Source organism: Epinephelus fuscoguttatus, linkage group LG16, assembly GCF_011397635.1.
Source record: "Epinephelus fuscoguttatus linkage group LG16, E.fuscoguttatus.final_Chr_v1".
In the NCBI taxonomy this organism is placed as follows: domain Eukaryota; kingdom Metazoa; phylum Chordata; class Actinopteri; order Perciformes; family Serranidae; genus Epinephelus; species Epinephelus fuscoguttatus.
This window is the reverse complement of record NC_064767.1, coordinates 33,323,672-33,340,204: the sequence shown is the minus strand read 5'-3', so window position 1 is coordinate 33,340,204 and position 16,533 is coordinate 33,323,672. Positions and strand designations below refer to the sequence as shown.

General features: G+C 42.0%; 1 protein-coding gene across 1 annotated transcript in view; it reads right to left on the bottom strand.

The window, feature by feature from the left end:
- sertad2b (SERTA domain containing 2b) overlaps positions 1 to 3,434 on the bottom strand; it is a 49,225-nt gene extending 45,791 nt beyond the window's left edge. Inside the window, exon 1 of the mRNA XM_049600530.1 lies at positions 3,270 to 3,434. The gene's annotated coding sequence lies outside the window, so the exon portion shown is untranslated. The remainder of the gene's footprint in view (positions 1 to 3,269) is intronic.
- Between the last annotated feature and the right edge of the window lie 13,099 nt (positions 3,435 to 16,533).

Sequence of the window (16,533 nt, the reverse complement as noted above, 5' to 3'; positions counted from 1 at the left end):
CAGATGTACAGTTGGGACCTGACCTTAGTTTGGGGTCTTGAATGTATCATGTCTGTGTTCAGACACAGACAGTGAATGCTGGATGGCTGCTGATTCTGTCTGCCAGGCAGGCCGCAGCGTCTGAGCCTCAGGCTGGGAACACAGACGGACCACGGCACCTTAATCTGGATTAGCTGCTAAATTAGAAGCCTGGTTGCTGGTGTAATCCCGTTGACAAAGTTCCGTCAGCCCCTGTGGCCATTTGACGGCAGCTGATTCATCCAGGACGGGCCAACATGGGGCAGACACGGTGACTGACTGATGCAGTACCCATACAGAGAGTGCACACCTTATATGGATGCTATGAAAATATGAGGGCACATAATCAAAATCACTACAGACAATCCTGTATCTTCTATCAGAGAAGAAAAAGTGATCACATAGCTCTCCTGTTAAGTGCTATTCAGTCATCATGAGCAAAGAGAACTGTATTCAAACATACTATACCATAATGTAAAAATATTCCACTACATATAAAACACACCAACTACATACAAAAGTATTACAAACTAACAAACAAGCATAGACTGTAAAACTAAAAATAATGGAAGTAGCTACCATGATGTCACCCATTGGTTTGTGGACTCATATTATGAAGCCTCAAGTTCGGCAGTTCTGCCGTTGCCATTTCTTTTTCCGGAGCCAGAAGTGAGCATATTTGGGCAAGAGGTGCGAGGGGTGGATCTGACTGAGAAGCCAAGGACACTATTGGCAGACACCCTGTCACTCAAAGCAGCATGCCCTTAAAAATATGTCAATGGGTTTTATATATAAAAAGTCACCTCTTTACAGTTGTCATGAATGTTGAAATTAGTTATAGAGATCAAAACCCTTTCTTGTACCAACATGTTTATTTCTATTTAAAGCTGCAGTAGGTAGAAAGCCTGAAAACGGTTGATTTTTGAGTCTCATCTGAGTTAGGTTTCGTTCGTCTCCACCCTGAGCCCCTCCTATCAGATGAGCACGCAGGTATTTTATCCTACTTGGTTCTATTTCTCCCTCTCAAGGAGCCTCGGCTCTCCCTCACCGTGCAGCAGCCCTCCCCATCCCTCCCTTGCGGTCCTGCATATACTCCCCAGCCTCGGCTTGGCCTTTCCGCGGAGAGCCCTCGGCTCCGCTCCCACGGCCGACTCTCGCACCCTCCGGCCGGGCCCGGCCCCACCTCACCCTTCCCCTCCCTCCAGGGCTCCGGGTAACTGAGTTCTGTCTTCCTTTTTTGGGTTTAGCCGTGTAGGCAGTTGTAGCCAATGCTGGAATAGCTATTTTACCTGGTGCACTGTTCGCCATTGTCGCTTGCTCTCCCCTTCTGCCGGCGGCACGGGAATGCACATATGCAGTAGAACAGCCAATAGGAACGCAGTGGTCTGAGTTGACCTTTGATTGGTTGATGCACATCGGCACGATCCTGATTCTTTAGAGGCTGAACACAGAGCCATGGTGAGATGCAGAAACCTATTGTTTGTCTCAGACCGCTTGATTTACATTATGCTTAGAGGATATTATAAAATTTTTACTCAATTAGATCAAAACAATGTTGCCTACTGTAGCTTTAACATGGAGGTCTATGATGATTGACTTGCTTTTAGAGCCAGCCTTAAGTGGCCATTAGAGGAACTGCAGTTTTTGGCACATCCACGTTGGCTTCCTTTTTTAGCCCCAGAGGTTGCTGCTAGGTAAAAGATCACTTTCACAACTGTAGAGGATCACGAAATCTTCCAGAATGTATAGCTTTTTATAGTTACGTAAAATCTTAATCTAAAAAGTAACCATTATAGCTGTCAAATAAATGCATTAGAAAAAAGTAGGCCTTCAATATTTCACTCTGAAATGTTGTGTAGTATAGACTTATTAAGTAGCATAAAATGGAAATACTCAAGTAAAGTACAAATGGTACTGCAGTAGCCTTAAGGACTTTCCACAACTACACGAGTAGCTTACAACTAACACAGAGTGAATCTCTATGGAAACATTACGGGATTGATGAGTTCATACCAGCAACAATAAATAATCACAGCACCACTATTAAACCACAATAGAAACATTGCAACAGCATCATAACAACAGCTTATATGTGTATGGGTCTAGTGTTTGGGTGCACGTGCCAACGTAAATGTGTCTGAGCTTCACGTGAACATGAACTACTACTACTACATCTATTACTACTACTACAAGGTTACTACTACTACTGATAGTCATTATAATGAATATAACTTGAAACACACACACACACACACACACACACACACACACACACACACACACCCTTATTAACACCAGTGTGTGGATCAGGCCCAAGTAGGGAATGCTGTGCTGCACCGGAGCAGCGCAGCAGCAGATCAGTCAGTGATGGTGTGTGTGTGAGTTTAAAGACAACTTGGTTATATAATGCAGAGAGCAGCAGCAGCAGAGCAACGCTGCTTTCCTCGGAGTGACAAGAGAGAACACCATGGCCGGTTTATCCAACCGACAGGTTATGTATTCACTCTTATGAAAACCTTTACAAACTGGACTCTGAAAAATCAAGCACGTTGTGTATCTTGTCTTATGGGCATGCTGCTATATCTAACGGAACATATAATATATGTAAATATTTACGATCATTTTACTAAATTCGGCAAACAAATACTGTGCCGAACATAACACATGTTCGTGTAATTTCAACTTTTAGAATATATTCACCCTGCTCGTTACGGCAGTCTCCTGTCTGAGTCAGTAGAAGAAGAATGTCGGTACAAGGGGCACAATTTCCAAAATTTAAGACCATATGAAAATGAGTCATATCTGGTGTGTGAGATGTATGCCGATTTGAAGAGCAGTTTCAATTTAATATGTAGAATATATCTAGAGGGTTGTTCTATAGTGTATTGTCTTACAGAAATAAGCACGGTGCTAAAAACAACAATTTTTCCAGTGCAGTTTGGCGGCACACCGTTCACACGCGATACAATTGTGCGTAACGGGAATTCCACGCAGCGCTTTTCCGCTTTGAAAGCGTTCACCAATGTAGGCAGGCAAGAGTACATGTCCATTCATTGGACCCGTACATATCTCATGTTTACCATACTAAGAGCTACTTTATTAAAATGTTTACGGTGCTTACATAAGGAGGTAAAATGCGGTTGCTTTAAATTCCATGTAAAGACAGAGAGGGCAGAGAAACATAACTTACTATCACAACCAAGAGCACCACACACCGTACAAGAGTTCAAGATGCAGTTTGAGAGACTCACCCTCTATGGCAGATCCGTCCAGCACGGTGCTAAAGTAGAAAAATAGATTTGAAAGAAATGGCTTTGGAGATGTTTGGTTCCGGCAGAAAGATCAGTCTGCTACTGTTGAGATGTCTAATTTCTATTTTACCCCAAGAAGTATTGGACCGCGTACAGGCTGAGTCTAACGCCTCCAATGTCACAGATCGCAGCCAATGCGAAGTCATGTAAGAACAGCCAGTCTGGTGCTGCATTTAAAGACCATGAGATAGATAGTAAATACGACCAACAAATCCCTCTGTCCGTAGGTGGTCAATAACTCATAAAATTCGGTTAATATGCAGAGTTTAAGCAATGGAGGACTAATTTAACATTTACCTCCAGGTGTGGGAGATTAAATATTTTGACAATTCTACACAAAGCCTATTAAATTAACTACCAATATCGTAAAGATTAGGTTATAATACACAGTTATAAGCGTTTAGGCTGCCCCTGCTGGAGAGAGTTGGTTATTCTGTGACTAATCTTCTAATCTGTCACTTTTTCTCCACCAGTAGGGATATTTATTTGACACCAGTTTAAAATATTTATGTATGCCCACAGTACCTGAACGCATCAGCAAGCAATGTGTGACAGACATGTCGTGCAGTGACTCAGAGGTGAGTCAGAGTGTCGTGTCCCGCCCACACCGCGGTGGCGGCCAATGGCGCTCGTACGGAAGCGGGTACAGTCACGCAGCCCTCCACAGTCCCTCAGTGTGTGGTTTAAAGGGACGACAACTCCTCGAGCCGTGTCCGGAAACCATTCCCATTGACCATTTAAGACAGCTGGGCGGGTCCAGCTACATGTTACATATTAATCTGTGATATGAATATGAACTAATATTTAAATATTGAATATGAATTAGATAAAATATTCAACAGAGAGGAAGAGGAAACAAATTGCTTCCTGTTTTGTAACTCATATCATTCAAGGTTTTTTTAAACACTTATGAAAGGGATGTTTTACCTGCTTTATTATCATCTAGTTTTGACAGTTTTGTCAGTAATTCAAACAGTTTGCCACCAATCACTTAATTTCCCTTCATTTCTTGAATTAACTAATGTTAACGTTAATCTTTTTATTTCATTTGGCATAAAACATACAATATCACTTTAAAGGAAGAATGGTTTCACAGAAAATTTCTCACAGATTTGGGAGGAGAAAGTTACAAACATTTTTCCAATATGAGATGAGTTGAATACACAAGACAAGACAGAAACACACAAAATTAATTCTGTTGTTTCAATGTCAACACTATGATTAAGTTATTTGTTTTCACAAATACAAATTTTAAAAAGCATTCATGATTTTTGTTAACTGGCATTACATTTGGTGAAGAGCACATTCTGACTTGCTGAGGACTCCAAATTCTAACTTTAGGACTTGGGACTTGTCAGCCTTGACTAGGGACTTAAGACTTTAATCATATGCTTTTTAAGTTTGGGGCTTGGGGGGAAAATATCAAGTATTTTCTAGTCAAAAGGCTCAAGTCCAAGTGAAGCCACGAGTCATTGGTATTTAAGTCCAAGCTGAATTCAAGTCTTATTTGTTTTTGTCATGTTGAATCTAAAATCATCAAATTTGTGACTTGAGTCCAAGTCATGTGACTCGAGTCCATACCTCTGAAAAAAATACCTGTAAATATGAATGTTGGCGTGGAAACATAGAGATACATTCACATTTACAGGTAAAGATACACAGTGTGTCAATTTCATGAACATTACATAGTTAAACACACCAAAATATCAGTAAAAATATGTTATTGTAGGAAGTTACACACCAGTTACCTGAGATGTTTGGTATGGTATCAAATAATACTACGAATTCTTTTGGAAAAATTCACAGTTCAATACCACAAACACACAGTGCCACTACAGGCCTCACTGCTACGCTACAGGAGTCAGATATTCAGTGATGTTACGTAATGTCATTATAAACCCACTGTTGAGCACACAAGCTTTTACATGATTGTGAATTTTTGCGCCTCATGTAACCAGTCAGCTGCAGGTTTGTTTGAATGAACTGCAGGACACACACACATACGCATACACACACACAGGCCTGCATGCAGTTACAGGTACACATTTGGATGCATACTGAACGTGTGCTTTCCCTGCTTTACATTAGCAGAAGGACATGGGAGGCAGCACTCTTCCATAACTACCTCCCTCCTGTTTTCTTCCAACCCTGCACCCGCTTCTTTCACATCTCCCAGCTCCAGCAACACCCAAAGGACTTGCTTTGGATTGATATACAGTGATATACAAGATTAGATTATGAGATTAGGTAACCCTTGATTTGCATCGACCTCTGCTGGCGATCAGAAAGAACTGCAACACAAATTCTAACAGAAGATTATTTGCTATTGTCAGTATCTTTTTTAATGCATGGCTTGTGTCATCTTACAGTATATGGTGAAGAATCATAAGTGCTGCTTCAGTAGGCCTTCTTTTCCTAAACTAGTCATTCCAGTAATGCAACACAAAATGAGTACATATTCATTATACATGCATGTAAAGGAGAGCTAATACAGCAGTGCTAGCCAACCCTGTCGTCTGCATATGGCCACATGTTGTCATGCACATCACACTGGTCCTCTCTGCTAATATACCTGGGAGAGGTGTTAGTGCATGCCTGATCAATGCCAGGCAGTCCTCTGCAGTTATGTTCACACACCCAGCACTCAATGCATCCAGAGGAGACGTGATCATGTGGCTGGTGGACATAAATTTTTCACCTCCATGAGGAAAATGATTCCTTTGTGGGGCTGAGGAGTGGAGAGTAAGGTGGAAGAAAAAGTGACGGGCTGGAAACCAGCTGGAAGAATGACAAGAAGACAAACAAAAACACACCACACGGTCTCATACAATTACAACAAATTTTGGGCTCTGCCTCACCGGGCACAAGTCTTTCACAGAGGCCAGCGAGGGACTAAAATAGTTTAGTGTCCAAAGTAGGAGTTAGTGTATTTTCCTCCTCTTCTTAGCTATGTTAGGTTTCAAATGTAAATTTTACACTTTTGACAATGGTTGGGGAACGTGCAAAATAGACTATAAATACGCAGAGTTTTGGTGGTTGAGCTTACGTGAGAAAATAAGTCAGGAAATTGGAAGGATGTGAATGCATTTTGTGTTAATGCAATAACATGTAGCAGTTTGTTGGTACAGTGGCACAAGTGAACAAGGAGACTGTCCTTCATCTGGAAAGCCGAGGTTTAAAGGAAAACTTCACGCATAAAGTGATCATTTGTATATCAATTATTCACCCCGTTACGATGGATTTGTGAAGCAAACTTTCTTTCCCCCACAGTAAACGAAGAATCCAAAAACAGAGTAAATTCTTGATAAACTGGAGTAAAAGGTGGCTGCATATAACAGCAAAACTACATCAACACAAGTGTTTACAAACTCTAACAAGACAAGTCTCATTTATCTAGTTTTCACTTAAACATTTACTAACATTTCCACATAGGGGTGGCGAAGCACTGAGCAGTGTTCGAGCACACACACTTGCTCAGACGTGCTCCTCATCCGTGCATGAGATTGTTTAAGAGAAAGTGTTTTAAATAGTTAGGTGTTTGGGAAGTAGTGAGCACACGACTGGATGAATGAGACTTGGATTGCACTTTCTGTAAGTAACGTATTCCTTTAAAGGTCCAGTGTGGAGGATAGGATAGGAGGATATATTGGCAAAAATGAAATGTATAATATAATAAATATGTTTTCTTTAGGGTATAATTACCTAGAAATAAGAATCATTTTGTACACATTTTGTACACATTTTGTATACTGTACACATTATTATCCAAAGATAGAAATGACAAGGCATAATATTTAGAATTCTGTAAGCTTAAAGTAATTTGTATCTGAAGAAAATGGGAAAAGAAGATAATAAATAAATACATAAAATTTAATAAATAAAATTCAACTTACAACAGAGTCACATGCCTATCATATTTCAAACCTATTCATTACAGACAATGTACCTTAACTTATTCTTTTCACTGGTACATACATAGTGTCAAAATACAGGCCCTACTTCAGGAGATATGTTTCTGTCCTGCATCCTATACGACATCCTTTCATATGCTGCTACTTTGCCGAATTCAGTCACCCATTCCTGATAAAGGGGTTCTCCAAGTTTCTTTTAATTCCTGAGGATGATCTGTCTCCAATCATGGCAGCAGCCTGCCTCCGGGCCATTCTTGGTTAGAATCCCCTCCATGATGAGCAGCATCAGAAAAACACTGATTTGTCACATGAAACTGCTTTATTCTGTGTTTTTGTTTGGCTTTACTCACCGGGTTCATTTGTTTTAGAGAGGAACAGACCTCTGTGATAATTTGGCTCCCGAAAAACCTATAATGAACATCAGGATCTTAAGTTATCAGAGGAAAAAAGGTGAGCACACATTAGCAGGTGCTGGTGGAGCAGCCTGTCTCCGACTGTTTTTACCTGTTTTTATCAATTGGTGTGTTTGTTTGGAGAGAAACATCTGTGGATAATTCAGCTCCTGGTAAAAACCTCCTGAAAAATGAAGTTTCAGCTGGTTGCAAACTGCAATTCTCACCGCTAGACGCCACTAAACCTCCCTAAATCTTACATATTTGAACCTTTGAGTCGGTCCAAACAAGTTCTGCTTATATGATCTTGACCTCTGACTTGTCTGTCACAGGGAATCAAGAGAAAAGATAGATAAAATATTATTGCGCTGTCATTTGTAAATCAAATTTGAATGACTGATTTCTTTTAATTACATGGGGTATTTCGGATATTTTTTACTTTTCTTACAATGAGATGTCTGTGTGAATAAATAAGACGTTAGAGGTGTATCTGTTCAAGATAACTTGTGTCATCCATTTGTTGTAAAAAGAATGCAGAGATTTTTTTTTAGATATGAGACTCATTTTGTCTGAAATTTGAGAATTTCAAGAACACTGAAGAGCATTGTGTCGTTGATTTCTCCTCAGTGGCAACTTTACACAGTGAAATACAACTGTTGTTTTTCCAGCTGAATAAAACACAGACATGGTTCATGTTATTAGAACATCTGTGTTTTCCTACTATGACCACTCAACATGTCTGCTGTGAAAAGGGCCTTTGTGCTTTTTAGAAAGTTAAAGTAGGTCATTAAAAAGAGCCAGAAGTCTCTATTTTTCCAGTGAGCCATCAGATCTGTACATATTAATGTTAGTGAGTCATTAAAGAGTTCTTACACTGGCATTCTTCATCAGTTTAGGTATGCAGCTGCTCTCAATCATCCTCTGCATGATGCCACTTGTCCTTATTCTGCTCCTTCTCTGATTCTCCCTGACTTGTCTTGTCCTGCTGCACCCCCAGGTGGTGGAGGACCGCTATGACATCATGAAGCACTGCTGCTTCTTTGCTGAGGATAGACTTGAGTAGAATTTACACAGTGATTTTGCTATTTGTCTGTAACATATATAATTTCATCTATATAAAGCACATATGGTCAGACTGACCTGTCGAGGGCCCGGGGGCAAAAGTTTACAGTTGGGCTCTATTGGATTACTGCTAATTACACTTTCCAGTTTCTGTTCATGTCCTTGTACCTGCTTTTAAGTTCCCATCAAGTACGGAGCACACAGCAGACTATACATGAACCCATGAATCAGATAGCAGACTCACACTATCTGGCTCCAGGTTTCCCATGTGTGGCTTTGATTGGATTCATTTGATTAAACACTAATTATTTTAGGAACATGCACCAGCAGCCCAGTGGAAACTGGAATAATTAAGATCATTAAACTAAATTTTGACACAGGACTTTCCTAAGATTTCTTCATCTCTGTATGACAAAACAATAAAATCCCTGTCTGTGCATAATGATCGACCTATCTGTGTCATGAGATAACTGAATTAATTCTGCTGACTTGTTCAAACTCGGAAATATAAATTATCAGCATTTAAAGAGAAAAATACTTCAGGTCTGGCAACAAACCACGCCAGTCCTCAGACTTCACCAGAAGTAAACACGTCTACATAATGTACAATATGTAGTTTTAACTCAGTACAAACTGGAAAATATTATTTAACTTTTGTTCCTTTGCTGTGAAACCATTACAGAACTTTGAACACTGAACTCATCAAACCAAAATGTTTAAAAAGGTTCCCTAGAGTATTGTTCTACTAATTTGGGGAAAATTATAATAGAGGGTTATGTGTTTTTATACACGTGTCTCAAATGAGTCACATGGTCCTCTCCATGATTAGAATTAAAACATTTCAGTTCAGCAAAATCATGAACTTCTGATCCAGGTGTGAATGTGACTGTTGGCAGGACATAAGGAGCTCTAATGACTGTGTAATGTTGCGTAATCCAACATTCAAACCTCAACATGAGTCACTACTGAAACCTGAATTTAAGTGGAAAAACTAGTAATATCAGCTTGTGTCTGTATGGCAAATTGCAGTTACAGTTAACATCCATGTCTGTGAAAACATGAATGCTTCAGATCTAAACTTGTCATCAGTTCATCATGTGATCCTTTCAGACATTTTTGTGCAATTTTGTCATGCGCATGGATTTTGAGTTATGGCCAACAATGTGGTTTGTGGCATCACAGTGACCACCAAAATAGAATCGGCTCATCGCTGAGTCCAAGTGGATGTTTGTGCCACATTTGAAGAAATCTCCTCAAAGTGTTCTTGAGATATTGCGTTCATGAGATTGGGATGGATGGACGGATAACTGGAATCCATAATGCCTCAGGCTGCGGCCATCACAGGCACAGAGACATAGTCTTACATTTTCAACACTAAAGCTAAACTGCACCGCAGTAGCCTATGTTTATAGATTAATTGTCAAAATGCTGTTTGTAAAGAAAAAAGAAAAAGTTGTCAAATGACCTTAAGTTTACTCTTTCTCTCCCTCTCTCTGTCTCTCTCTCTCTCTCTCTCTCTCTCTCATGATGAAATGTTATCAGTCTTAACAAAGTCTAAAATTAATCATTAAAAATCATAAGGATGTGAGATGATATGTGATGTGAAAACCAAAAAGAGTCAGAAGGTGTAAACAGTCTGTACACATCCACACAGTACTGACAGGGAGCCCCATTAGACAACAAGTGAAAACAGCTGAGAACCAGGCTTCACTAAGACTCAGATATTATCAACACATCACCAGATAAACAGGTTTAGATTCCATAAATGCTTTTAAAACCTTAGTACATCATAATTTAACTGTCATTGTACATCTTTGTCACAGCTTTAGAGAGATTGAAGGAGGCTGAAGCGAGCTCTCTGATGACGTCACGCTTGTCCAAAACCCCAAAACCTCTATGAATGAGAGCATTTCTCGCCGGGTGCGGTGGCGCGCGCCTGTAATCCAAGCTACCGGGAGGCTGAGGCTGGCGGATCGTTTGAACTCAGGAGCTCTGAGCTGCAGCGGACTGTGCTGATCGGGTGTCCGCACTAAGTTCGGTATCGATATGGTGCTCCTGGGGGAGCCCGGGGTCACCAGGTCGCCTAAGGAGGGGTGCACCGGCCCAGGTCGGACACGGAGCAGGTCAAAGCCCCCGTGCCGCTCAGTAGTGGGATCGCGCCTGTGAATAGACGCTGTAGTGCAGCCTGAGTAACACAGCGGGACCCAGTCCTTTTACACTCTGTACACTGTTCAACTAACAGCTGGGACAACACACACACTCAACAACAGTGTGTTTATGTGTTACAGCAGCTTTATCACTGCTGCTTCATTTTGCTGTTTTCAGAAAAACCTTCAGACACCAGCTCTGTTTGTTTGTGCTACAGCGCCTCCACCTGGAGGAGAAGAGCAATGACAATCATTTGTCATCAGCAATTTAGGGGTAGGCCTACACAAAATAAATGAAGAATTCCAATATGTTATTTTCATGGCCTAAGAAAGTGCAATCAGTACTTTTATGACCACGCTGCTAAAAGAGAGACGTGTTTCAATCAAAGTTAATTTCCTCCTGATTAGTCAGTCTGAAAATGCCATTTTAGTGTCAGTATGTTTAGAAGGGTTAGGGCACGGTGAAAATGGGTCCAATAGTTACTTCAGTGACTATGAGGTGAGAGAATTGGTCATAATCTGTACTCATGTTCACTTCTCCCATTGGAATGAATAGACTCAGGACCACTGCTCGTCTCCTAAAGGGGCGGGGCAGTGGCAAGACCCATGTGACACATATACAGGGGGGAAAATCTGAAGTGAGCCATCTAGATTTACCGGTGGTCTCTGCTCTCTCTCTCTCTCAAACACACAAACACACTTTTGAGAGAACTGCAGGGCTCAGGTCTTGTCTCTGTTCTTGACCTGTGTCTTGTATTTTGCCAACAGAGTCCCCAACAGGTCCAGATACTCAGCATGCTAGATATCTGGAGTGTATCTGCATTGCATTGGCAACTTTGGCCTCACATCTTTGATCAGTTAGCGTTCAAACACCAATTTCGCAAGTGCAAAGACAACACTGATTTGCATCTTATATAGAGCCTCTGTTAGGGAGCTCCAAAAACTATTTGCAAGTGGCAAATCAGGGCTTAGGTCAAGTAGTGTTATATAGGCATAAGGTAACATGGTTCAAGATCTTTCTCAAAGCTGAGGATGACATCACTGAAGCTTTCACAATGCTTACAGATAATTTTGGAGTAACAAAGGAACAACAGAAACACTTGACTAGGTTTGCGTGTGCTTCCTATTACTCAAAAGGAATCACAATAAGAAACATTCCACAGCTGAGATGACACATTTTGACCAGTATAAGGCAGAGAGTTACAAGCTACCACCTACAGAGGATGCGCTTATTGATAGAGGAGCTACGTGTGCAAGCTCGAGTTTGGAGCCAGGCAAGCGTTCAGCAGCAGGTAGCTTTGAATCCTCTGCAAAATGGCTAAAGGCTAGTTGAGTTACCAACTCCTTAGGCCATCACTGAAATGGTGAGATGCCACTGCAAAGGATATTGTTCAACACAAAGATGTTCCCGTAGGTCAAGAGACTTACAATGCACTGACTCTTGCTTTTGCAGTAAACAATGTGAGAACGACCACGACTCAAGATGTAAAAACCAGGATCAAGATGACAGTAAAAACTGAAGATGAAGAATGGCATTATGAATTCATAGACAGTGTGTGAAAACATGGATGCTCCACACACTGAAGATCTATACTATCAGCACAGTTTCAAGATTAGAGTCACCAATTCAGTATCTGACCAAATGTCTCCCCTTCTGTTCCCGAGATATGATGCTGAATAATGGCCAGAAAAGTGCTTTTGCAGAGCATTATAGCGTCACAGTAATGTTGACCTTTGACCTTTTGGATATAAAATGTCATCAGTTCATCATTTTATCCTATTTGATCTTATTTGTGCAAAATGTTAGCAAAGTAATTATTGTGTTACAGCTACGAAGATGTTTTATGAGGTCAAGTGACCTTGACCTTTGACCTTTGACCAACAAATTAAATTAATTAATGTCCAAGTGATTGCTCTTAGTTAATGTGAATATCTGAAGAAATAAATTGTATATTAAGCCATGAAAGTAAACACCTGCATAGCTTTGAACTTGACTTTTGAATGTTTGCCATTTTTAAAATCCAATCCAAAATGGCCACCATAGTGAGTTTGAGTGAGTTATTCCTCATGTTCTAACAATTCCAAAGATGTATAGTTTATAGACTCCCTACGAGTTTTGAACGAAACTACATTAGGAACTGGACTATTTATTAAATGTTGCTGTTGTCCCTGCTTCATGTGAGGAGAGGAAATCTATGCCAGCCTCTAGGCGAATTCATACAATGTAAAATGCCATAGGCTTGCGCTAATAACATTAGCATGTTGTATTTGCGGGGAAAATGTGTCCACATAAAGACAAATGTTTGTCTGTGAATGCTGTGAGTTACAATTGTGTACTTGTGTTTGAAATTGTTGCTATTAAGTCATGTTTAATGTGTGTGTTTGAAACAATTAAAGCCCCTACAAGGAACTTTCATATTGAGTTGATTTTGGCGACCCTGTGGACAAAAACGGTAGTGTTTTGCCGGAATGAAGCCTACATTTCCCATGAGCTCTAGCGCGTATTGTTGTAAAGACGCTTACTTGGCTCGTGCATGTGTTTGTTTTGGGGATGAATGAAACAACAAGACGGGAAAACTTTGCCCCCGCTCCTATCGGGGATCCCAACTCACCTCTGCCGCCCCAGCTCTACCTCTCTGGCATAAGCGCCACCGCCGCTGGGGTAAACGCAGCGGTCGGCTAATGCTGAAGGTCTGTTTGGCAAGCACTTCCACAGCTTCTTGGACTGAGCATGGAGCAGTGCCTTGCCTCTTTATTCCTTGGCACTCGCTGGACCCTGTCGACGCCTGGCTGGTACCTGTCGTCGGCCCAGATGAGGTGTTCCAGCCCCGCAGCCCCTGCTCTCCTTGTTCCCGCTGGCGCGGGTGAATCTGCGCAACCTGCAGCCTCTATGTGTGGCTCCCTGGACAGCTAACGCCGTGGACCCGCCAGGATTGGGCTGGTAAATGCTAGATCGCTAGCGAACAACGTTTATCCTGAAGGATTTCCTGACTTCCCAAGGATTGGGTTTTCTCTGTGTGACTGAGACGTGGCTGACTGTTGGTGAGTCCAGTGCTTTCACAGAGCTTTTACCCGATGATTGCTGCTATTTTAACTCCCCGCGGACGTCGGGTCGAGGAGGAGGAATAGCGACTATTTATGAGTCACTATAAATGTAAGCAGCTGGGTAAGATGCCAAGTGTGCCATTTGAGTGCCGTAAATCGTTACGTACTGGAAGCGACCTGGGGCGGACCCGGACACAGTTTCCTAAAGGTATGGATATACACTATATAGAAATAGCTTATCTTCACACCGATGGTCTCATTTGCTGTTGTAGGTCACGCACAGACGTCAGCAGAAACGAGAGACTTTTGCATATCCAGTTAAAAGTTCCTTGTAGCAGCTTTAAAGTTTACAGCACTTCACAGATACTCCATTGCCGACTAGTGTTTTAGAGGTGTAACTGCAGAGCGACACAGACACACAGCACAGGTATAAAAGCTCACAATGACGTATCTAAGATGGCGGACCTGCCTCCACGGTGTGCTGCTGCTTCAGCGTTTTCTCGACTAAAACCGGAGATTTACAAAACTAATGACGCTAAAGTGATTGTGGAAGATGAACTATTGAACTTTCTTGTGGTCAAAATGAGAACTTTAAGCCACGACGAGATTGTTCTGCTGGTGACAAGTAGTTTCACTTCTGAATGGATTGAATCCGCCAAGAAGGCTTTGTCTGAGGTCTGCCCTGACATCTCAGCGCTGTACTACATTCAAAGGCCAACAGAAGGATATTAATAATGTTAAATTGTGCATGAAAGTGCTTAACGAGTGTGGTGAGGATATTCCGAGATTTGTGTCCCACTTTCTGGACGAATTGCCACCTGTCTCCTTCAACCACATAGACGTATCAATGCTGCTGGGCAGAATGGAACAATTAAACAGTGAAATCTGCTGCATGAAAAGAACCGAGTCAAATGTCTGTGAAAGTTTGCGGGAGGTGACAGCAGCCATTGATGGTCGTCTGACTGCTGTGGAGCAGCCGCTCCCCTCAGCGTCGGGCCCGTGGCTGCTGAACGGATTTCAGATGCGACTGTCCAGAGGGAGACCACAGCCCTAACACCAACTGTGGCGGCTCGGTCATCGAGTCAAACACAATCCCCTGCCTGGACCACGGTAGTAGAAAGCGGGTCATAGTAAGCCGGGAACTGCCCATTGTTCCGACCATATTAAACTCATTGTTCCGAAGTCCGTTTCCAAATCATCATGATGCCCCGTGGTTAAGGTCTGGTTAGGTTTAGGCACAAAACCACTTGGTTAGGGTCAGGAAAAGATCATGGTGTGGGTTAAAATGAAAAAGAAAGTGACAAACACATAAGCCGTGAGCCTGCTCCGCCTCAAGCCGGTCGCGACGCACCATACGCCCGCAGATAGTCGGACTAATGGGATGTCGAACCAATAACATGGACCCAGTAAGCCGGCGCCGGTAAACTCTGCAGTTCAGCTCAGACCTCATCTGGGTAAAACGCCAGCGAGATCGGAGCGAAAGAAGACTGGAATAATTGGAACGGGCACGGCTGGTAACATAAAAACTATCACAACAAAGATGGTGAGTGTCTTTGCCTCAAAGTTTGACCCTAACCTGGATGCCAACACTCTCTCTGTCTATTTGAAAGATAAACTGGGTCGGGAGGTGAACTGTCGTAAAATTGAATCAACACGAAGTAGATTCAGCTCTTTCTGTGTCACTGCTGAATGTAACAATGTAGCGGAGATGTATGATCTGCATCTGTGGCCTGCTGGCTCTTTTGTTAGGCGTTATTTTGAGCCACGCCAGCCTAGAGGCGCTGGTGGGGTCAGTTAGACTGGAAGGAAATCCACGCTCCCAGTTACCTGCGCTACAGCCTGTGGATTGTGATGGGGAGTCCCTATCAGCTGTCTGCCTGCTAACGAGCGACTGCTGATGTGGTTGGTGCGCCCGAACAATATCCCGGAATGAAGAACAATATGCGGGTTGTGTCATACAGTGTACGTGGTCTACGTGTGGGACATACTGCTACAGATATATCAAGACGTTATGTTGTTGATACATTGCTGAACGAGTGTGATATTCTGTGTCTCCAAGAGACCTACCTGGCTTGCCAAACAGGATTTAGACAAGTTAAATACAATACACAAGGATTTTCATGGTGCCGGAGAATCCACTACTGACCTCAGCATAAAATTAATTAAAGGTAGAATAGCTAGTGGAGTGGCCATCCTTTGGAACCGCAAATATGACCCAATGGTGAAAGTGATAAGATTAAATGTTGATTGGGCCATAGGGTTAGACATACATTTTAATGGTAAGAAGATTAGCATCTTAAATATATATACACCTTATGAATCCTATCAGTCTGAGGATGAATTTTTGAACAGACTAGCTTTTATTCATTCCTTCATTGAGGACAATGATTCAACTTGTGTCTATGTAAATGGGGATTTTAATGCTGATGTATCTGATAGCAATTCTCTTTTTGCAAAACATCTGGTACATTTTTTGTAATGACATTTTTCATTCATTCATTCATTCATCTTCTAACCGCTTCATCCTCTTGAGGGTCGCGGGGGGGCTGGAGCCTATCCCAGCTACATCGGGCGAGAGGCGGGGTACACCCTGGACAGGTCGCCAGACTATCGCAGGGCTGACACATAGAGACAGACAACCATTCAC